This window comes from Dermacentor albipictus, chromosome 5, assembly GCF_038994185.2.
Source record: "Dermacentor albipictus isolate Rhodes 1998 colony chromosome 5, USDA_Dalb.pri_finalv2, whole genome shotgun sequence".
Taxonomy (NCBI): Eukaryota; Metazoa; Arthropoda; class Arachnida; order Ixodida; family Ixodidae; genus Dermacentor; species Dermacentor albipictus.
The window spans coordinates 114,503,951-114,528,023 of record NC_091825.1 but is presented as its reverse complement, the minus strand read 5'-3'; the positions used below and the strand labels follow the sequence as shown (position 1 = coordinate 114,528,023).

General features: G+C 47.5%; 1 protein-coding gene and 1 long non-coding RNA gene across 4 annotated transcripts in view; both read right to left on the bottom strand.

Moving 5' to 3' along the window:
- Window positions 1-4,906, bottom strand: part of Oatp30B (Organic anion transporting polypeptide 30B) — a 341,602-nt gene extending 336,696 nt beyond the window's left edge. For all 3 annotated transcript variants that reach the window (XM_065454801.2, XM_065454804.2, XM_065454802.2), the window contains exon 1: window positions 4,688-4,906. The gene's annotated coding sequence lies outside the window, so the exon portion shown is untranslated. The remainder of the gene's footprint in view (window positions 1-4,687) is intronic.
- A 13,896-nt stretch (window positions 4,907-18,802) lies between these two features.
- LOC139060573 (uncharacterized) lies at window positions 18,803-22,125 on the bottom strand. The gene is made up of 2 exons (XR_011514936.1): window positions 21,935-22,125; window positions 18,803-18,893 (listed from the first exon to the last, which is right to left on the bottom strand). It is a non-coding gene; the product is annotated as an uncharacterized lncRNA (long non-coding RNA).
- Between the last annotated feature and the right edge of the window lie 1,948 nt (window positions 22,126-24,073).

The following is a 24,073-nucleotide window of genomic DNA, read 5'->3' as shown; positions in this document are numbered from 1 at the left end:
TTGTTAAATGCTTGTATTCAACGTTGAGCATTCCGTGCACAGCATGTTCAGCTTGCTGCAGCTGGTTGAAACGAGGCACACATTGTCGAGTATATGTGCTTCCACAGAACAGTTATGTGGTCAGGTTGTTAGATGTGGCGCTCTTCATGGTCGTTTTGGCGTTTTGAATAGTCGAGATTGCTGCACGTTCCTTATTTCTGGCTCGTCATATTGGCAAGTTTTTTCCTTTTTTGCAGAATCTCTGTGCTCGTCACACAGTCTCTCCTCAGTGAAAGTTTGTGATGGGCAGTCTGTGTAAAAAGTTTTAGAGGTGCTGCATTCATGATTGCACCTGTTATTGGACCTCACATATGAGGGCCATGTACCTCTTCTTTCCCTGTCTTCATATTGGCGAGTTTCTTTCAGAATCTGTGCTTGGCACAAAGTCTCTCCTCAGTAAGAGCTTCTGACATGCAGTCTTTGTTAAGAAGTTCTGAAGGTGCTGCGTTCATGACTACCTGTCATTGGCCACATACTTCAGCTACTCAAAAGCCAACGAGATTTTTAATGGCCATGCTACATCTTTTTGAAGTTTTGAGCAGCAGGCCTGCCTCAGGAGCCATGCAGCAGATTTTGTCACTCGTGGAGCAGCTTGAAAACTTCCAACAAAAGCCATATGGGCAGCCTGTATTGAAATGCAAACGGGAAGAAGCAAAGTAGAATCCATCTCATAGGCAATTACTTATAGTTCTAATTTGTGACCGTGCTGTAATCAGCACATGAACTTGGCCCGGCTCCACAAAGAATTTTCTGTCAATACAAGCCTTGTAAGGGAATGCAATGCAAGGCAGGGCTATCGATTTGTTTTTGTCTGTAATGCTTCATTCTTGCTTGACAATACATTCAAGCAATTTTTACTAAAGGCAATGTTTATCGGACAGCATTTTGTTCACATCAAGAAAGATCAACCTTACTGCTCTTTCTTTTTTTCGATGCAAGTTGACTTGTATCTCTCTTTCAATATGGCACAATGTGCACAACCTTCATTTTGAATTGGGCCTATCCAAAATAAACCTCTTGGTACCTACTAACTCTTGTGCACATAATATTGTGCATCACTTAGTTTGCTTGCCAAAAGCTATGGGCATTATGGTATTACTATCTCTTTTTTTTTTCTTAAAGACCATAAACGATTGAAAGTGGTGTGCAAGGATTGAAATAGTTGAGGATATGCCATGACTTTCATTTGTCTGTTAAAATATTATTGTTATTGCTTCTAGTTTTGTACCTTCAGAAATGAACATAATATGTGCTGTCTTTTTGAAGGATTTTGTTCATTTAAAGTTTACTAGAGCATTCTTGTTTGTGGATGAACTCCCCTTGAACATTTTTGTCACATTGCTTGCAGAGATGGTGTGTACACATTCTGGTGTGAGAAAGATGGGAAATTCTTCATGCCATTTTACAAAATGTTATTTCTGTTTCATGTTGCCCTTGATTTTCACTAATCCCTATGTTGAATGTTTGTTATCAAACCTGTAATAAAGTGTAGCATCAAAGTGTTGCAAGGCCTAGTGCCACAGCTGTGCGTGTGCTCCCTATGCGTGCCATTGTCGACTTTCGGTCGTACTACTGTGAACAAGAATTCAAATAAATGTGATGACTTGCGCATGTTGCTGTGACATCTCATTGATGTGATTGATGCAGTAGATGCCAATAAGTTCTTTAAGTTAGGCAACCTTTATCTCACAAAAATTACACTTCTGCAACAGCCCCATTTCTCGGCCCTCCTACTCTGTTAGTACCTCACTATCCAGCCTTATTTGGGTATGCCCAAAGTGTTACCAAGTAGTACTAAGTGTCCATGTAAGGCGAGAAATTGTGTGTAACGTGGACACTTTGTGCAACAGCAGCAAATTGGCAGTGCCGATAAGTCATGAATCTCATGATAATGACGAAAATGTAATGACGGTGACAAGACACAATAACACTGCAGCGATTAGGCATGATGTTGGTAACGATTATTGTTACCAGCGTTACTAGAACCAAAGTTTGGTTTTAGCTACATTGTATGTGACATACGACAATGGTATGATGGAGACAAACAAAAGTGACGACAATAACAAGACAGCCGATGACGACGGAAATAACAGCATGCCAATAGCGATGACATGGATAACAATGTCAATTTAACTTATGCGTATAAAACTTATTCACATAACACTGATATCCAAAGTGAATGTGATCTGCAGTTTTTCATATTCTGTAGACATAGTAAAAAGACACTCAAACGGAATATTAAGATGAATTGTGTTACTGTATTACATGCCTAGAATACCAAAAAAAGTTCACTCTTGCTGCGAGTAGAAGCAAGCCAAAAAAATGCATAAAATGAAAAACAGGTGGCGAGTCTGGCGACACCCCTAGGCCCCTTTGAAGTTCCCGCACATGGGCTTTCCCAGATGTCTTGTATTTTGACTAAACCAAACACAAAGCAAGCTGGTGGCACCACATGATTTCAGTCGTACAAACTGCTCGCTGGAGCACCTCATCTCCGCGCCCTGCACGCACACTCCTCTTGCCGCAGTTACAGTTCTTAGTGCACTGTTCCGACAACCTCCTGCACTGTGCACATGAATACTCAGTGTTTTATTGCGATAACATTTATATGGACACTCGAGACACATTTCTGCTATCTCCATGATGTTCCGTGTAACATCCAAGGGCCATAACAGCACATCGCGCGCCGTATGTCATACAGATTCAATGACGGCAGCATCCCCCCCATTTTGATAACTATACTTACAGAAAGTATCTAAATGAGCGCTAACGCCACGCCATGACGACCCCGAATGTATCACGTGCGCTACGATTAGGTATGCAACATTTGTGAAGCGCGTGTCGCAAGTTGTTGCGAATGGGTGTAAATAATGCGTTTATGATCGAATGCCAACATCCTGGCATCCAGCAAGCCCTCAGTAACCTAAATATGCAGCGCCGTCCTTACCGTGTGAATTCACGATGTGTATCAGCTATGATGCACAAAGGCTGGCAAAGAGCACAATCGCTGCTCTGGAGGTTCGATATAGTATTACAAGCTACTGTGCCACCAACGTGCATGCCAATCTTCTAAGCACGTGCAAAGGTCCCGAGGTGGGCACTTGTGCTATTATGTTTCTCGTGCCTCAAAGTCAACAAAATATGCGCGGCCAATCAAGTCGGGACACATAGAAAATGAAATAAGTTTTTGAGTATTCATTCGCGTAGCGGGAACGCGGTAACAGCACTTCATTCAGGCTCAAACAAGTGCATAGCAAGCTTACGTTGAGTAAATTATTTCAAATGCGAAGTATTTCTTGGTACACATTTGCCAGTTTGACAGTATCACTCTATCAGTTGCCTACGTCTTGGTGCTCTCATGGTCGTCTTGTTAACTTGGTATGCACCAAAATTGGCATAGTATGACAAGAGTGTGTGACGAGCATAAATGATCGGTCATGACATGGATATCATGACGTGTGTACAGCCACCTACATACTGGTATGTACCAAAATTGGCATAGTATGACAAGAGTGTAACACGAACATAAATGATTGGTCCTGACATGCATGTCATGAAATAGCTGCCTACGTCTTGGTGCCTCATGGTCGTTTCGATAACCTGGTAGGCTCCCCACACACTCCTTCGCATAACATCGATTCCCAAAGGGCGCGGGATCTGCCGGCTTTTTTCAGTTTAGTAACTCATCACGAGTAACATTTCGACGCGTGTTAGCTCGTCCGTTCAAGAAGTGACGTACTTGTCGTGAACCGTGTTGTACTAAGGTGCATGCATGGAGGACGGTTGCGCTCGTTCCGAAATAACATTTGCGAGATATGACTTCAGTGAAGTGATGACTGCGCAAATAATTGCCGCGCTATGATGCGGCCGAAATTGCGGTAAGTAAAAATGATGTAATCGTTGATGTTTAGGCACCATTTGTCGACTCGTAACGTAATTAAACGCACCAGCCTAAGTGCCCTGGAGCAAGTGCATCTCACCAGAGACATAGTGGCCGTACGAACTATTATTTGAACGAACGAGCAAGCAAACGACTAAACGAATGAGCAAACGACGACTAAAAATCAGCCAGTGAACGAGCGCGCGACCGCACGTTTTCGTTGCGAGTGCTCGAACGGCGTATCTTAATTGACCTTCACGCACTTTACAGCTCACGCGAATTAGCACGAACAGTACGTCTCAATGACATATGACGTTCTCGCTAGGCGACGAACACACCCCGTAACTCGGCTTCGGGAGAGCACGCACTCCTTTCCTTCGTATCGCAAATCCACCGGGCGGGCTCTAACGACGAACACGAACAAAAGAGACTAACAAAGCTATTCAGTCTAAAGAAGGCAAGCAAGTAACCACAAAAGGCAGAGGGTTGCTTTCCTAAGATAAGTTTTCACGCTCGAGCCTCAAACTTTGTCAAAAGGACAGGGCTGAAAAAGTTAAAAAGTTTCATAATCACTTTTCCGCACGCATCCTCGCGTGCCCGCGAATTCAAGCCTGTTGGCGTACAAAACGATTAAGCGCACCATATATGACCACGCACTGCTTATATAAACAAAGTACACGTCGCGTAGGAATCGTGTTAAAGCGTGCAGACAAATGGCAACATGCTCAGTGAACTGTACGGTAAGTTTTCTTAACCTGTCGCGCTTACCGGGCGGTGTCGAGAAGACACTCAAGCCTTTGCTGAAACCATTTTGGCATACGAAGGCGCAGCAGGTCATGGTGATGGAAAATGCCGTGAAACGACGTCGCACTTGCCACAAAACTTAGATCAAGGCGTTCGCAAACCAAAACAACACTGCAGAGCAACGGCACCAATATTTGCTCCTCGCCAATCGTATAGACGCTTCTCAAGAGAAATTTGAAAATGGCGGTGGAGCGCGGCTGTAAACAAACCAATTTGGCGCGAGAGCCCACGTGATTTCGTTAGGCCAATAGCGACGCATCGTTGGCTTCGGCGCTGAAAATCGCGCCTTTGAGCTGGGTGAAATTCCCAAAACCCCTGAGCATAGGGCACTGCACACGTTTCCGAACTATGACGGCGTTGGGTATGTTTTGGCTTCATTGAACAGTGAGAAAAACACTGTCAGCGTTGAGAAGACTGTGCTGGTATGAACTACGGCCAGAGCCCTAGCGCAGTGATTTGCCGCAGCCGCACGTACCTTCTACATACGAAACACTCGCCCAAGGGAGGTTAGAAGAAGCCGAACTCTCTATTGGCCTCGAGCTCCACCACTGGAAAAGCTGGCGCCACCGTCGGCGTGACGTGCTAGGAGGGATCACGTGGACATAGCGGCCGCGTCGGCTGCTTCGGGCGCGCCGAAGCGAGCTGAAAACGAGTTTAAATTCCCTCGTACGCTGCGGTTTTCATTTAGTGGCGAAATTTTCCCGCTTCGAGTGTCTCCTTTACAACGCTTGAAAGCACTACAATAGGTAGTGGCTGCCTTTGAAGGCGCGCAACATGGTAGTCTACTGCTCGGTGCCGCAGGGCCGGACGCATGTAACGGAGGCCGGTGTCGGCCTTATTCACACGTAGCCGCAGGACAAGAAGCTGTGTGAAACTTGGCTCGCGAAACATAAAACTGGCAGTCATCGGCTACAACTCGAGTATGCAGCAAGCACAGACGTGAGGAAGATTTCTGCTACGGCGTCCGGTCTGCGATGTTCTCAAAACGCGCACTGAGACGCTCGCCTGAGTCCGCTGCCCAACTAATGTCATGACGGTTTGGTCTATGAACTTGTCGATACTATAGATACTGCCAAGTTCAGTGGAGTGGAAAGGCAGCGGTAAGAAGCACAGTTAAAGAAAGCATGGCATATGGTCATGTTTGTGTTATGAATTAATGCACTGGATTACAAAAAAGGAGCAGCGGGAAATTGCACGCTGAGAATGCCGATAAACATACAGTGCAACGCAACTTGAGAAATAGTATTGAATGGTCAAAAAATTTAGAAGAAAAAAAAAGATTGCATCGTCGCGACGGCACATCACAGTCCCCGTAGGCGTCGAAGTCTCTATAATGAAATTATTTTTGAACAGCTCTGATAGCGCCCACGCAACAATGGTTGCCTGTATACTGTCAAATGCTCATATTCTGCGGCCTAAAGCTCATGGCACGGTGCGAAAACGCGCGCGCGGAGAAAGCGAAACAGTGCGCGGACAAGCATGCAGACGCGCTGTCGGTCGCTGCGAATCTGCGCGATCGCTGCATTGGGGCTTCATTCTATAGGCTCCATTTAGTTATACAAACACTATAAGAAAATATTTCACATAGTTTGCTCTCAGCGTTTACCTACCTTTCACGCAAGAAGCCGGTTCGGGAGACTCCATCGCGGCGACCGCGCGCAGTGGCGTTCACTACGTATTCGGTAAAGAGATAGCGGCTGTAAACGATTGTGTGCTTTCAGCTTGCCCAAGATTATTAGTCAGACAGTAAGAAACTTCTCTCGTTTCGAAAGTACTTAAAGAAATGTCCGGGAGAGCTCGCGCGTGGTGTTTTCAGTGAGCACTGACAACAAAACCTATGAGGAGCGCGCCACGTGATCCCTCATACTACGGCAGCGGGGCGCTTCCGATAGAGGGCGACTCCGTAACTCCTCGCCGCCAATAGCCACAGTAGAAGCATCCCGTGCTAGCCACTCATCATTAGCAATGGAGATGAGTGACTCGCGGCTAATATATTACGTTGCAAGGAAGTGCGTCATGATTAACTGTTGTTCATGTGGGCACATCCTCCTCGTCAGGCAAACAGAAGCCAAAACACCCCTGTTACCCTCAGAGTACACTGAGCACTGTGACTGGGGTGGACTTTTGTATCAGTCACAATATTTGTAGTATGTACTTATTCATCGAAGCTCTGAAGAACAGGTTCACAGAAAGCTTAAACCACGAACAGCATCTGCGATGTTGTACGTGGCTCTTACAAAGAGTAATTTCCTCTGCGCCAATGGTGTTGTATGCGACGTGCACAATGGAGAAGCATGAGAATTGTTTCTTTCTATGTCCTCACGCGGATCCACTTCTTAATCAAAGGTATTATTAAGAGTTTGAGCGACAGAGAACTAAACACATTAAGCTGAGCAGAACGACTGAGGTAATTGTTTTGACTCTTCTTTTGCAAACAGAGTTCTTTTGTCCTATATAACATGGTTTCATGCATTCTTTCAGAGCTTTCTTTTTTTTTCTTTTTTTGCGATCACGGTCTCGGCGGTCGCATTTCGATGTGCCTGTAGACCCGTTTACTCCGAGTAGCCACGTGTACTTCCGCAAACTTTCTCGTAGGCGGATATGTATACGTATAGCCCATAGGCTGGGGGCGTTCGAGACAAAACTATCTATTCACTATACACAGAACTTATTCTCCTTTTGTTGACAGTGTGAGCAATGTAAGCATTCAAGAGTCAAGCATGATTTTCCGACCTATCGCACTCTTCCGATGAGTACGCGGCGAACAAGCGCGCACTGGGGTGCGGTTCAGGACAACGTTACTAGAAGAGTAACGTTGGATCAGGATGAATGGACGGATAGATCGATGCTATGAGCGTCCCCTTTGAAACAGAGTGGTGGGTTGCGCCACCAAGCCCCTGTTACTATGTTGCCTAATGTCCTACCTATGTTAAAGAAGAAAGGAAAAAAAAACACGATGAATTTCCATCACCATGCTTTCTGAACCCCTATTGGGAACTTTGTTTCCGTGCGCCTTCTTTCTTTTCTTATTTTTTCTTTGTCGTTTCCCTACTTCCACCAATCTTCCAATCGCATCTTACTACATGTTTAATTTCCCCCTGCTCTTGAAATTTGTAAATAAGCCAAGTTGAAATCTGGGGGTGGGCCAACTTGAAATTTGGCATTGGGGCAACATAAAATTTGGGGAGGGGGGGAGCAACTTGAAGTTAAGGGGTGGACCAAATTAAATTTGGAGGTGTGATAACCTAAATTTGGTGGGGCCAACTTAAATTTAGGGATAAGCCAAGTTGAAATCTGAGGGGGAGCTGGCTTGAAATTTGGACGTAGGCCAACCCAAATTTGGAGTAATGCTTAGGCGTACTTAGACGACTCCAGTGTAGTATGTGCATTATATTTCAGTGCTTGAATTTGCTTTAAATTGGGCTGGCATGCACGCACGAGTGGGTGACGATTATTGTTTGGTTTTCTCACGGATACAGCCAACGTGCAGGGGATACGTGCTCACGTGATCGCGCGCGCTTGCTGGCACTGAAATTGCGCAACCGTCCTATTCAGTTTAGAAGCCACAGCGCAAAAGCTACTTTCACAATGAGAAGACAAACACATGCATGGACGGATTATTGCTTGGTTTTCTCACGGATACAGCCAATGAGCAGGGGGTACGTGCTCACGTGATCGCGCTTGCTTGCTGGCACTGAAATTGCGCAACCGTCATATTCAGTTTAGAAGCCACTGCGCAAAAGCTACTTTCACAATGAGAAGACAAACACATGGACGGATTATTGCTTGGTTTTCTCACGGATACAGCCAATGAGCAGAGGGTGCGTGCTCACGTGATCGCGCTTGCTTGCTGGCACTGAAATTGCGCAACCGTCCTATTCAGTTTAGAAGCCATAGCACAAAAGCTACTTTCACAATGAGAAGACAAACACATGGACGGACGACGCACTCGTGATTAATTTATTAGAAGAAGGCACGCTAAATATAATAACTGCGGTGCACATGCGCGCACAGGCAAGGAAAAAATTTTAGCATTCTCGATGCTGTTACCACCATTTTTTACAAATTTTCTCCACCATTGGAGCGCGCAACTGGCCCAAAATCATGCGCCTCCATCGAATACTGCGGCCCCACTGCGGGAGACAAGGAGAAAGCGTGCCGTGCGCAGCGCCCTCAGCCAGCGCGTGAGGAGAATAGAGGAGGAAAGCGCCAAGGGGAGGAGAGTCAGTGGCGTAGCTATAGGTCATCTGGCACCCGGTGCCGATAGCTCTTCTGTCACCTCTCCGGGTGTAGTCGAGGAAGGCGAGAATATCGACTCGACAATTTTCGGGTGTCTTCAGGCGTGTATAACACCTCCCCCCTCCCCCCCTACTGGCCCCATGCACCCGGGACCCACGCCTCCCCCCCCCCTCCCCGTTGCTACGCCACTGAGAAGAGTGTCGCTGCTTTCAAATTTTCACGGGGTTTTAAGGTGAAATAAAGCCCCTTGATAATCAAGGGACTTTAGGCGAAAGGAGGTGCAACGCCGCCTGCCGGTTTCCGTGCAAACGACCTTGGCGCGTGGGTCGCCCTCGTCCCATTACCTCTATCTATTATAGTTGACTATAGGCAGCACGAAGGTCAATTCGCTCGATTCTGCTGCCGCGTTTCCTCACTCCAACGCTTTGACAGCGAGTTTCCGTGATCATCGAGTCAGACGTGCTCATGTTTGCTTGCGCGCATGTGACAGGACACCATGCTTGCCAATTTAGTTAGTAAGCGAATGTTTACAAGTTTGTACGGCCGGCAAAACCACTATCCTTACTGTGCATAGCTGGGCTACTAATTTGCTATCGCAATGGATGCTTCGCATTTCGGGCGAAACTGCGACATTTTTTTTTTAATTATTATTCGGACGCACTTTGCCCGACGCAATTCCCATGCGGTGCAGCGAACGTTAGACTGTTATCCAATCAGGACAGATATGAGAGAAACCGCTGTGCTTCTAAAGCATGAAGGTTTTCCCTTGCGCGCTTCTAAATATTTTCGTGGTTCTCTTATTCAACCGGTGTCGCATCCTGTATAGTTTTAGCGGTGGACAGTGCATAAGCAGCATAAAAGCAAGTCTCTAGTATCTTCACGCACGACGACTACGAATTAACGGATGCACCGACAATCACGGACGGATCCGACCACGGAAGTAAATAAACAAATAATGGTCGCAAGGGCTCACTGTGATAAGAGATCCTCAGTTCACGGCTCCACTGGCGAAGTTTTACAGGCACTTCTGAATGTACAGTCAGCCATAGTAATGCTGCAGTTCCACGTACACTCATGAACAAAAGTATATCGGCTGCAGGCTCGCGCATAAAACTGAATTTATTTGTTGATGAGACGCGGCAACTGAAATTAACGAATTCACTGGAAAATTAGCAATGCCAAGACTGGACTGCCGTCCACAATGTCAAGGTATATGCGCGTGGGCGTGGCGAAGCACATTATTTTTATCGGGGCATTGTTGGGTCCGTATATGCTTTGGCTCACGGGACTACCAGATCGTCTCATTTGTTAGGAGCGTAGTAGTTTCAGAAGTCTTGAATGCCGGCCTCAGAAGGGAGGTAACTTTCTCGCAAGCAGACGAACCACTAAAGGAACACTGAAGGGAAATATTATTTGAGCTGCAGTAGTAAACTACTGTATTACAATATCAAAGAAAGACCACTTTTACCGTTACGAGAAGCTCGGGAAGGGGTAAAAAAGGGCAAAAATCGAAAGACAGGGTGGCGACGCCACCCTAAAGTTCGTGCCCACACCAGTTGATCGTGACGTCATGGTTTTTCACGGTGACTGGTCAGGCATACTTAGCTCTTTTATCGGTAAAGGTGAACCACATTTATTCTAAAAGAGCCAAGTAGTGGCCTTAGCAAGTTTCAAGAATATTTACTTAGCCAAAACGACCTAAATACGACACAAAAGAACAATGCTTTGGAATTTGTGACGTCACGCTGCAGGACGTTTACCGGCGCGGTGTGTCGGCACGAAATAAGAGAGAATGGAACTTTCACCTTGCTTTTTCTTTCTTCTAATAACCAACCACTAAGCGCGAAATTAACAATAATATATAAAGTTCTGAAAGATATATTTTGTCAAGTTTATTTAGTGTCTTTGAAGTGTCCCTTCCGAGGCATCTTCTTTCGCAGTTTTTGCGATACAGCTTAATTCGCAAAAAAATCTGGTCGCTCAAGAGGTTCGTGCGCCTCTTACAATACCCTGGCCTGCATTATATAATTCTGCGCAATCACATAATTTTAGGTTGCACCTGAAGCACGAAATATTGGGCCCATGGCTATAAAGTACTTTACACATATATGTTCCGTGGCGCTGCTGGTTACACTACTGTTTATGCTGCAGGGCCATGCAGAGAATTTGTTCCGCCCTATAGTTTAAAGTGCCGGATCAAACACATCACCACGAAGAAAGAGAGAAAAAGAAACTACAATGAATAAACGACCTTTCAGAAACTTGAGCTACAGCCACAGACCAAGCTAACCAAACTGAGAGTACAACGAAGCATAACCTAACTGCAAGCACATCACTGCGTAACAAAAAGAAAACAAAAGAAAATGAATTTGCAAAAACAACACGTCGCATTTTCGCTCGAAAGGCGAAGCATCGGTTGGGATAGTAAATTAGCAGACAGGTATACAGAGCAAGGATAGTAGTTTTATCGGCCGCATAAACTTGTAAACGCAGGCACACTAACTAAATTAACAAGCATGGCGTACGCGCGCACAAGCAAACATATGAACACATCTCACTCGATGACCGCGGAAACGCGCTGTCAAAACGCCGGAGTGAGGAAGCGCGGAAGCAGCAGCGAGCGAATGGACTTTCGTGCTGCCTCTCGATTCAGCGCGAACTAAGCGGCGACAACACAGCGCGCACGAAGCTATGAGCCGTCGGCGCACTTGGACTCTGAACTCATCGCAGATCGCTTTATAGATAGGACCCGCACGGCCGTGCCATACACAGCAGCCGCTGGAGTAGAGCGCACCCTCCCTCCCTTCCTCCCTTCATGGCATTGTGCCGCCATCTTCGGCTCACCCTCGCAAGCTTTCACTCGCATATACACCAGACGGCGACGTTATCACCCTTGGACTTTATGCGGAACGTTACGGCCACGGCATTGTCGCCCATGAGGCCATAGTGAACGCACTTGAGGCTGTGGGAGTTGGTGGCCGGATGTATCAATGGATTCGGGACTATTTGACTGATAGGCTATAGCTTTTTCTTACAGACCGAAGACGGCCCAAATTCGGAACATCACGTCTGCCGTGGTGTGCCGCAGGGTGGAGTGTCGAACCCCATATTGTTCAACCTCGTACTGGTAGGACTAGCGGAGCACTTACCGCGGACAGTTCATGTCTCAATATACGCTGACGACATTTGCATCTTGGCCTCTGCGGTGACTCAGCCCTCAGGTACGAGCCAGGCTTCAGCGGGCGGCCACCATGACGGCGTGTTATCTCTGAGAACAAGGCCTCAGTTTGACTACTGAAAAGTGCGCGTTGGTTGGCTTTACGCGCAAACAAATGACATTGTATCCTGTTTCAATCAATGGTCAAGCTGTGTCTTATGTTAAGACGCATCGCTTTCTGGGTGTCATCATTGACCGCAGCCTCTCGTGGAGTCCTCACTGCGTCCATCGTAAGAAGTTAGTTGCCATTGATCAGATCTTCAAATTTCTATGCGGGAAAAACTGAGGCACATCAGTCCATTCTATGATGCAGCTGTACAAGGTACAGTTTCTCGGACTCCGTTACAGTCTACCAGTTTTGCCCAGTTCATGCAAGACGAACATTCGCGCTTTCGAGAGCATACAAGGTCAAGCCCTATACGCACGTGTTTATGGTTGCCTCGGTGCACCTCAACAGCAGCAACAATTGCCATCGCGAGATATCATATGATCCAGACACACGTAGCTGTCAACTCTCTCAGATGTATAACGCCTCTCTCTGCGGGTAACGTTAAACCGACTGGACTCAAGACCGTTCTCCGAGTCAAAGATACTCGGACCGTAGCCACACCCGTCAGTGGCACGAAAAGCGATTCGTGCACTAGGACAATATACTTGAAGTGCACCGGCTTAACAGACTGTTTATAGTGTCCATGTGCATCCTCCCACACGCAATTAGTGCTTACTCTCTCGATTTTTCCCTCTTTCTATTCCTCTTTCCCCCACCCCCAGTGTAGGATAGCAAACCGGCTGCTCGTCTGGTTGACCTCCCTGCCTTTCCTGCCCTTGCTCTCTCTCGCTCTGTCTCTCTTACGGCGACGGCAACGGCAGAAATGCGCCTGGAGTGTCCATTAATTGCTATCGCAATAAAACGCACGAACTTCGACCAATGGCTGCTCACACGGGCTGACGCACCCTAAGTTTTGTGCCGCGTTATTGTCGCATAAATGATAAACGGCTCTCTAGAGAATACGTGCTTCTGCGTGTCCATATGACATCGGCCGTGAACACAGTGTCGAATGACGTCACTGGAATACACAGTTCAGTTGCATTTAGCGCTACATGAAATGAGCAATGACGTACGTGAGCCTTCCACTCTATACTGCTCGGAATCATCATTAGCTATAGTAATTTATCAGCTTAGATAGTACATGAGCCGGCTCCCAATGTCACCACCGAAGTCGTCTGAGTGTAAAATTTATTGCACGCACTCAGCCTGGGCTACTCACTTTAATTTTTGATCAGTCAGTGCACAATCATTTCACTTTTTCTTTCTCTCTCTCTCTGTCTCGCTCTGTCTACGATATTCCTTGTGTTCCTTCTTTCTCTTCGGCCGCTGCTTCGTTCTTTCTATATTTTTCCCGCGTTTCACGGGGACACGGTGACAAAACTGCGCTTCTGTCGGAGCACGTGCGACGCGTACGTGTCTTGCCGCACCAAATCGCTCAGCCAACAAGCGGACACGCACACACGTGTCGCCATGGCAACCGAGCGGTTAAGCTGGGCGGACCCACGCCCAGGGCTTGCCGGATTGGTCTCCCGAGGACACGCTTGAGAGCGGCGCGGATCATTGTTGGCTGTCTCAATCTTTCTTTCTTTCTTTCTTTCTTTCTTTCTTTCTTTCTTTCTTTCTTTCTTTTTTCTTCTTGTCTTTCTGTGTGTGTCACTGAGCGACGAAGTACAGCGGGTGCCGGCACTATAAGTTATATCGCCGTTTCTGAGCCGGCGTTTAAGCCGCTGGTGATCGAGGGTTCCTTGCAACGGTCGCTGCTCAGTTAACACGTTTGATAGCAGAGCCTCCATTCGATTCATCGCGCACTTCGTGAACTAGTTCACGGGGCAGTTCAATGCCAGTTTCACGCTTCTGTATAATCGGTCCGGCACTTCGTACACGAGGCCTGCACCACCGCTCCCGCTATGGTGCAGGGAACGCGGTGAACTCGTTTTGCAAGAAACCTGCACTGAGGAAGAAATAGTCACGATGCTCAGATGACGGCATGTTGCACTGGTGAAACTGAAAATATGGGGAGAGAGAGAGAGAGAGAGAGAGAGAGAGAGAGAGAGAGAGAGAGAGAGAGAGAGAGAGAGAGGGGGGGGAATTGGACGAAACCCAGTGAATGGTCGGCGTGGGGTCTTCTAGCCTGCTACTCAGAGGGTAGAGGAGGAGAAAGTGACGTTTACCTGAATCCGATAAAGTCGTGTCGAGCCGGCTTGTCGTGTTCATGGAAACGCTGGCAGGTCGAGTCGAGCGAGCGTCGAGCCCAGTTCCGTCAGCCTGCTCGCAAAGGGTTGGTTTACCCGCCCAACCCGCTTGGAAAGACACATGCAAAAGCGGTCGCGTCGGGCTGGGTCAGCTCGACTTCTGATTGGACCAATAGTATTCGCGCCAAGTTCACGTAAACGAAGCTTACGTACATGGCCCGTTCAAGGCCGAAGGACCCGCCTACAGCGTTGAAGCTAAGTCTGTGTTGAAAATTCCGAGAGAGCCTTGACAGGGCAAGGAGGGGTGGGTGAGGAGGAGAGGGTGTATTGAAGTGCTATAGCGCCTGAAGTAGTTCAGGAAGGGCACATGCAAAACCAAATATATATGTAATTTGAAGCACTTGTTTTGTAGCGTTTACTGCAATCGAGCGCAAGGTGGCATTCATGGGCTCACTTGTTAGTAATTAGACGCCTGCGACGTAATTTTTTAAAATGTTTTTCATTAGAATGTTAACACTCCTGTGTTCCGAGGGCTAGACGCCCCGCGCGAGGTGCAACACTTCCAGCACAGAAGCTTTCTACTATCGTAAGAAATAAATGTTCTCGCGGTTTTGAGCTCGACATCTTGCCATGCACTGAAACGCACCAGTCACGAAGCTCCGGCCAAAAGGGGCAATGAATACACATGGGCCTCGGTAATTATGTTCAGTTAAATTGACATCAGCAGGGCATGCTTACCTAATTTGCATACGTTTATATCGTATTGTATCCTCGCCACATTCCACGTCTATTCCTCCGAATCCTGTGGTCACGGCCGTCAGCATGTCTTTCCTAATTTGCTATATCTTGTTGCAGCTGCTGAAATCATCTTTGTTCTTTCAAAGCATTACTGCGCGACTTCTTAAAGAGCACAAAACCGAGGAACAGACAAGGACAAACGCCAGTTGTTTCGTGCAGAAACAACTAACCCAGTCATTGACGTATCAATATATGCGATCTTTTTTCTCCTCGCTTCTCCTTACAATGAAAGAATAACCTTAATATATCATTGACGTTATAACGTCAATGATATATTAAGGTTATTCTTTCGTTGTAAGGAGAAGCGAGGAGAAAAAAGATCGCAGATTGAGTGTTTGTATTCATAGTGAAAGTGCGACACAACCCATTGCACTTTTCACCAAGTGGAGCCGATGAAACGGAGGAAATCTCTCAAACCCGCAAAAGAATAAACGAGTGAAGCTTCCCATACGCGCGTGTATAACCGCACAGGCAACGGCGACGCGCCTTGTGCAGCTTTCTCGTCACGTGACGCGGCTATCCGCTAATAGCAGCGCAGCAGCCCCTCGCAAACGGGAGGAACGCGCCACCCAGTTGGGGCGTAAGCGACGAGGTTCTTCTGCAAATCGATTTCTGTTTTCATTAACATTTTCGTTCTCTTTCGTCTCCAGCTGCGGGCCCCGAGCCGCGGGGGTCTGGGCCGCGGGGTACGAACTCCGCGGAGGGCGTTAACGATAAAGACATCTCCCGACGCGTCCGGCACACCCAGTATGGTGTGCCGGACGCGTGACCGGCTTGTTTAATGGGGGAGTGCGCAAGCGCTGCGACCTCCCAGCACCACACGGTGCATGGCCAGGAAAAGCTATACAGAGAGGCCAGCTCGCTGCCTCACCCTCCAACTCGTGGCTTTTGTGGGGCAACCGGGATTTCTTCGACAGGTGCGTACACCGTATGACGTTGGCGACGTCACGAGACGTCACGGAGCCCCGAAGTGGTATTGGCTCCCTCTCTCACTCTTTCCGTTTGCTTTCGGAGACACGTTCACATCGTGCTGCAGTCTGTGAACGTCACTAAACCGCGAAACTGAGGGCATTATATAAGCTTTTTTTGTTCTGCGACACTATTTTCATTTCGTCGTGGCGATCGTGTGCGTTAGCTTGGTGACGGTTCTACACTTGTCGCCGCATGTGGACAGTACTAGCTTATGAGGACCGCTAGGTGGCGTCGACTAGAGCGGTCAGCTCAGGATGGGCTCCCATCTCTTTTCGTTTTTTGAGAGTTATCTTGTGCTGTGACCTGAACTTCAAGGACTTCACGAGGTTCGGCAAGCTGTGAGGACACTGTGAACATCAAACTTTCCGGTGAGCACCTCGCTAAACCTTTGTGACGGGCCAAAACGTGTGTGAAGTGTGAACGCTAACGGCGGCGGTGAAGCGGCGGCCGCTGGTACGCGGAACGCGTCGGCGACGCGGCCGCGACAGATGGCGACGCTTACGCCGACTCCAGCTACGGAAGCGCCGAGAACGCCGACGACAACGTTTAATGAGGCAGCAGGCCCCGAGAAAACACCCAACGCGCAACTCACCTCCTCGGACGTGGACCGGGATGAGATGGAATACCAAGAAACCGATAATGAGGATCGCATGGTCCTCCGGAGTACCGAAGCAACTGGCGGACCCCATGGACGCCAAGACGACGACGGAGATTGGCAAACGGTTTTGACCGTGCGCCAAAAGAAGGCGCTCGCACGAGCGGGCAAAAAGGCCACTTTTTCCGAGGGTGGCTACGAATCATCGGGCCCATCGTTCAAGCCCCCGGTACAACCAGCGAATAAAAAGAAATTCAAGACAAGGCGGCTTCCACCACTGCCTAAGGACGACATTAAAGTGATCGTGCGCCCTCACCAAGGTCTCCCTATCAGGGAACTCACGGCGCCACAGATCGCAGAAGCAGTTATAAACGCCTGCCAAGGAAAAGTGAATGGAAACCAGTTCCTGCTGAGATTGAAACCAGGATCAAACATTTTTATTATCTCAACCCCTACAGAAGAGGTGGCGAATATTGCAAGAAGAATTACAGGCCTCACCTTAAACGGTCGACTGCACGCAGTGAGTGCGTACGCAGCAGTAGGCGAAGACACAAAGAAAGGAGTGATACATGGCATCGCTCCTCACACAAGCCCTGAAACCCTGCTAGCCAACCTGCGTCTTCGAACGCAAGGCGTCGACATACTAAGAGCTAGGATGTTGGGTGAAACCAAAACAGCGGTAATTACCTTTTTTGGCCCCATCGTACCGCGATACGTCTACTATATGGGAGGGGAGCTTCCCTGCTTCCCATACAAGAATACCATACAATTCTGCAAGACTTGCAAGCAAACGGGTCACAGAACGGACGTCTGCCCGAATCCCCACCTGCCGGTATGTCACAACTGCGGCACTCGGGAGCCACAACCAGACCACGACTGCAACCCAGTTTGCGCCACCTGCGGAGAAAAGCATCTCACGGGATCCAAGGAGTGCAAACGTCGTTTCAAGCTACCACCACAGCGACCGCAGCCAAAATCACCAAGCCGGATGGCCGTCAAAACGCCGGGCAAGGCGATCAAGTCATCGCCAAAACGGAGATGGTCTGACACAGACGATACGGACGATGACGATTGGCCTCCACTGCGGACTCAAGGGGACATTCCAACGTCGCAACCCCAAATTCGAAAATCAAGATCACAAGAACGACAGAAGAATCCAGACCAAGGGCTATCTGACCACTCCGCCTCCGGACACCACCGAATGTCCTCTAGATCCCCTACCCCATCCAGGACTTTAGTGTCAACGGGAGACTCGACCCAGCATAAGGTGAGCTGGGCGGGGATGGCACAAAAAGGGGCTCCAATAACAGCCAACCCTGAGTACCAAAGAATCCTTTCTGAAAATCGTCAGCTTAAAAAAACAGTAGAAGAACTTAAAATAGAGATGGCAACGCTGAAGGCACAATTTCAGAATACCAAAATTGGGCAAGCTAAACCAGCGCAAGGGGATAAACCTGCCGCCCAACAGACAACAATTAGCAACATTGAAAGAATGATGAATCAGGTAGTAGAACAAATTCAGGCTCTGCAAACGTTTCAACAGCAGTTATTTGCTGAGGTGCAGAACCACAAAGTTTATGTAGACGAACAAATGTCTAAACTGCAGCAAACATCACGCAAAAGAGCCAGCAGTAACCCCGGAACACCGACGGCGAGAAAGGTAAAAAACGGGGCTGTTTCCGATTCGACGGATACCGAAATCGTACCTAACCATGGCCAGTAAAACAACCCGAACCACGGACACCGCTGAGATATGGCAATGGAACTGCCGCTCTTTTCAGAAAAGAGCGGCAGCGCTACAAGCTTATTTAGACGCCGCCATTATTCAACCGGACGTCATCTGTCTTCAGGAAGTTGGAAAGGGAGTAGTTAAGCTTAGAGACTACTACACCTTTCAAAATCCCATGTATCCTAGAGTGGCGACGCTGGTGCACAAGAATATCGCGGCCAGTGAACACTATTATCCCCAATGCTCAACGGAGCACCAATTGATCGAATTACATACTACAAAAAGGAGTAAAACCAAAACGTTTATTGGCAACGTGTACAGCCCACCGAAAGAACGGCAGACTGCGTTTCCCGAGATGCTTGAATGGGCGCTTGGACATCTGGAAAAAAAAGACAGGTTTATTTTAGTCGGGGATTTTAATGCTCCCCACACCAATTGGGGTTATAGGACAAATACAAAAAAGGGCAGAAACCTAGTAGAAGCCGTAGACAAATATAACATGCAACTAGAGACCTTACCCCTCGCCCCCACGAGACTTGGAAACAGCGTCTGCGGAGACACGTACCCAGACCTCACCTTTACATTTAACGTAAAAGAGGGACAGTGGAGGAACCTGGATGAAAATCTGGGAAGTGACCATTATATTATTAGTTACTCCACTACGACTCCCAAATTAAGAAAGCCTTTCAGAAACGCGAAACTTACAGACTGGACTGCATATAGACATTACCCGACCCCTCAGCATCCAATAGATTCAATAGAAGAATGGGTAGACGAAATGATGCAGGCATACCAAACTAACACAAAGCACATCGCGCTAAGCGAAAAAACACCGGTAGTGGATCCCCACCTCGTCCATATGTGGGAAGGCAGGCGAAGTCTTACTAAACGATGGAAGAGACAGCGCTTAAACAGAAAGCTCAGAGCTAGAATAGAACAACTGACAGAACAAGCAAATGAGTATGCTAGGCAACTACAAGCGAACAACTGGATACAATTTTGTGACTCGTTACGGGGAACGCTCTCAACAACCAAAACATGGGCAATTTTACGGAGCATGCTTGATCCATACAATACAAAAACAGTCACTACTAGAGCATTGCGCACATTGGTAGGAGAGTTTAAGGGGGATGACGCATCCTTGATCCAAACCCTGGCAGACAGATACATCGGGACAGGGGGAGATAACATCGATAAGAGAGAGTACAAAGGCATGGACAATCCCAAGCTTGATGCACCCATAACGAAACAAGAAGTATATGCCGCCGCTCTAGCATTAAAACGTAACTCAGCCCCAGGTGAGGACGGCATCACGAATGCTATGTTAAGAAATATGAGTGATCAGCAACTGGAACGCCTAACCCGGTACTTCAATGAGAAAATCTGGGAAACGGGAGAGCTTCCTAATCAATGGAAAGAAGCGACCATCATATTAATACCTAAACCGGGGAAAGCAAGAACATTGCAGAATCTCAGGCCAGTATCACTAACCTCCTGCTTAGGCAAACTTTTCGAAAAGGTCCTTCATATCAGGCTTACCAGCTATATTGAAGGGCACGAACTTCTCTCGCACAACATGTACGGCTTCAGACAACATCTTTCTACACAAGACATATTCGTAAGGCTACGAGATGACGTGCTGCAAAATGTACCTACAGGGGGAGAGAACATCATAGCAGCACTTGACTTAAAAAGCGCTTTTGATACGATCTCCCACACCCTCATACTTGAAGAGCTCGAAAGAATGGGCTGTGGAATTAGGACCCACAATTACATCCGCTCTTTCCTTACTGAACGTAAAGCCACAATAGGTATGGAAAATATTCGATCTTCCAAAATTCCAATGCCTAACAGAGGCACACCACAGGGTGCCATCCTCTCACCACTTCTATTTAATGTCGCAATGAACCGCTTGGCGCGACAACTAGAGAAAATTAACGACCTCAACTTCGCGTTTTACGCAGATGACATCACGTTATGGGCCTGCAAAGGCTCGTTGGGGCAAAAAGAACAAACTATCCAGGAGGCTATCGACTCGGTGAAGGACTTCGCAGAACAAAACGGTATGCAATGCGCTCCGGAAAAATCTGAGTTTATCCGGATCCACGGGCGCAACTACAGAAACAAACCGAGCATCCACCTAACTATGGGTGACCAGACGTTACCAGAAAGAAATATGATCAGAATACTAGGGCTATGGTTACAAAGCAACAAAAGAGCCACTCACACCATTGCGACTCTAAAATCAAGCACGAGGAGCATCGCTAGACTTATTAGCAGAATTACAAAGAAAGGTAAAGGGCTCCACGAAAACGAAACCATAACACTAGTCCAGGCTTTTATTCTTAGCAAAATAACATACGGACTACCATATCAAGAGCTAACCCCGTCGGAAATCAAAGAAATCGACCTACTAATACGTGGCGCGTATAAGGCAGCGCTTGGGCTTCCTAAGAATGCGGCAAACGAGAGGGTGCAAGCTCTAGGCATATACAACACATTTGAAGAGTTAAGAGCAGCCGTTCTCATGACACAAAGAGAACGACTTTGCCTCACAAGCACAGGTAAAAACGTTCTGTCGCGTTTAGGTTACCCATTGCGACCGCAGTACTCCAGGGAACAAACGACCGCAATGCCGGATCCAATACGCGAGCGCATAGTGGTCTCCCCAATCCCACGCAACATGAACAAAACTTATCACACAGCGAGAAGACAAGCGAGAGCTAGACATCTTCAGAAAACCTTCGGCAGTAATCAAGACGTAATGTATACTGATGCAGCTAGATTTAGCAAAGGACATGTAATAGTGGCAGTTCAACCCACACGCCACGGAACGCTTCACACATCAGCCTCGATACGCACTAGGTGCACTGCAACAGCGGAAGCAGCGGCGATTGCTCTCGCTATCGCATACAAGGAAAAGCAAAACAGCTCAGCTTTAATAATGTCCGACTCACAAGTGGCATGCAGAATGTACCTACAAGGCAACATACCACAAGTCGCCCTTAAGATCATAGGCGACACATTGAAAGAAGATCATGCAATATTATGGTGTCCTGGCCACGAGGGTATCTCGGGAAACGAACAGGCACACACTCTAGCTCGAGGCTTTACTAACCGAGCTGGAGATACGCACAACGATGAACAAGACGATCGCCTACTGGTCCGCGATATACTGGAGCACCAGCGAAGAACCCGGCAACAGTACGCCCCACCCCACAAACTACTCAATGTAGAGGAGGCGCAGAAATATAGAAGAATACAGACGGATACCTACCCACATTTGGGTAGATACCATAAAATAAACCCAACCTTGTACACTAACTCTTGCCCGTGGTGCAGGTCATGGCCTTCATTGCCTCACGTAACATGGGAGTGCGCCAAAAGACCTCATGCCATTAATTCACCTTTGGTACTCACCTTGCTAAGGGAGCCCTGGGAGGCCATCCTCGCTCTTGCTGACCTCGAGGCCCAGAAAGGCCTCTTGGACCAAGCTGGGCGGGTCGCGATGGCCACTGGAGTCTTGGAATAGGGACCCACCCTGCACCGCTCTCTTCCGCCAATTTTTTTTTTTTTTGCCTGATCAATAAATGTTTATTCCTCCTCCTCCTCCTCCTACTAGCTTATGGGGAGGAATCTTTGAACATATCGAGGAAATTTGATAGGCTTTCTAACGCCCTATAGCAACGAGCATTGAAACGAAAAACAGGTGGCGTGAAGTATGGATTAGAAATTGCCGGTTAGTGTAGAATAGTTAGATACTGGTTCTAGCGTAGAACTATAGATAACTGGTTGTACGGTACGAGAGTGTCACGTCTTGTATTGCAAGGTGTTTCCTCGTATTTGGGCCGTTGTTGTGCAGAAAAAGTTCTCAAAATGTGCTAAGTTCAATCTTTGGCTTCGTTGTAGAATAGAGTTCAGTCTGTCTTTACCAATAAATAATTTACTAGGCCCCTGCAGACGCCTGTCAATATTCATAATGTCATTGTGACCTAGAGCGAGAACTTCAATGTGGCTTCGCCCTTTTCTCGTTATTTTTTTATTTTATTATTTTTTTTTAGGAAGGAGGTCATTTCTGGCTAAGCATGCCTCGTCTCAATCTATGAGGGGCCTGTTCTTTCTTTTTTTATTGTATTGACGAAGCGTAATTTACAAATGGAATTAAGCTTATTCCTTCCTCTTTAATGTCCCTTTAAATTATGAGACATGACCTATATCTATCTCGGCAGACGACTATTTTAAGGGTGCGCAGATATACCACTGTAGGTATATACGCAACTGCTCCTCGATGCTGAGGTCATCGAAGTGGAACTTCTCGCTGTAGCGGATTTTGCCACGTCACTGGATTTCCATTTGGTTGTCTAAAGCAGCGCTATGACTGAGCGCGTAGTGTAGCGCTTTGTAGCTTGTTGCATGTACAGTATATAGCGCAGGGGTATCGAGCGCACGTGGTGTATCGGCAGCGATGTCTACGGTCGGCCGTATACCGGTCGTGCATCGTAATAACATCTGCGATTGATTGATTGATTGATTGATTGATTGATTGATTGATTGATTGATTGATTGATTGATTGATTGATTGATTGATTGATTGACCTTGGTGGCATCGGAAAGCGCAACTTTCTGATACTCGGTGAGCCATATACAGTGGCGGGCAAGATTCTTCTCACCATTAGTATGGTTCAGTTGGTTGGGTTGCGGTCGTTGACGATCCCTCGGTAACGGCAGCCCATAGCTATTGTGCGCGTGGAAATAGTGTCACTGATCGGGCTGCGCGTTCGGAGAGATATTCATAGTACTGAAGTTTGAATTCAAATACACGAAACATTTTATTAAGCTAAGCTTTCTTCGCCGAACAAACGTGCTCACGGCTTCTCCGTCCCCCCCCCCCTTTTTTTTTCTTTTTTTGTCAGTCGCCCGAAAGTATATAGCACCGCAGTGCAGATTCGAGAACATGTTGACCTCTAGCGATGCTTAAGAGGCTCGAACGGTCGCTTCGACCCTCAAATCATTTCGCGGAAGAAGAAAAAACTGTGCCGTGACCCATTGTAGACATTAGCGGCTCCACTCTGCGATCACCTTTTCCACGCGACACTGCTTCGTCTCGAAATAGACACCCTTCGTGGCGCTGAACTCGCGAAAACAAGTGGGACGGACGAGGCAGCTCCTGAAAGTGGGTGTGTGCTACGCGCCGTTCGAAAACGATTGTCCTACTGCAGTTGTCGGTCACCTCGCGCGAGAGCAGGCAGTGTGTGTACATGGAGAAAGACTGTGCTTGGTTACCTACTCGAAAGATGCTTAACGTTGTTGTCTATCTTTAATGGTGTTCGTTAACCAATCTGGACTATACGGTCCTGATCTAATGTAAGTTTTGTTAAGAGCAACACACGGTTGCTTCAACATCACTCAGATTACACGGAACACACAGAAGGCTTGATCGACCCTCCTCTTTTAATCGCTGATTTAATAGTGACGCCAGTTGTGCGCGTGTGTGTAACGGTAAAATTGGGTGGGCGGGGTCTCACACAGGCTCACAATCGCCTGCAGGAAGCCTGCAAG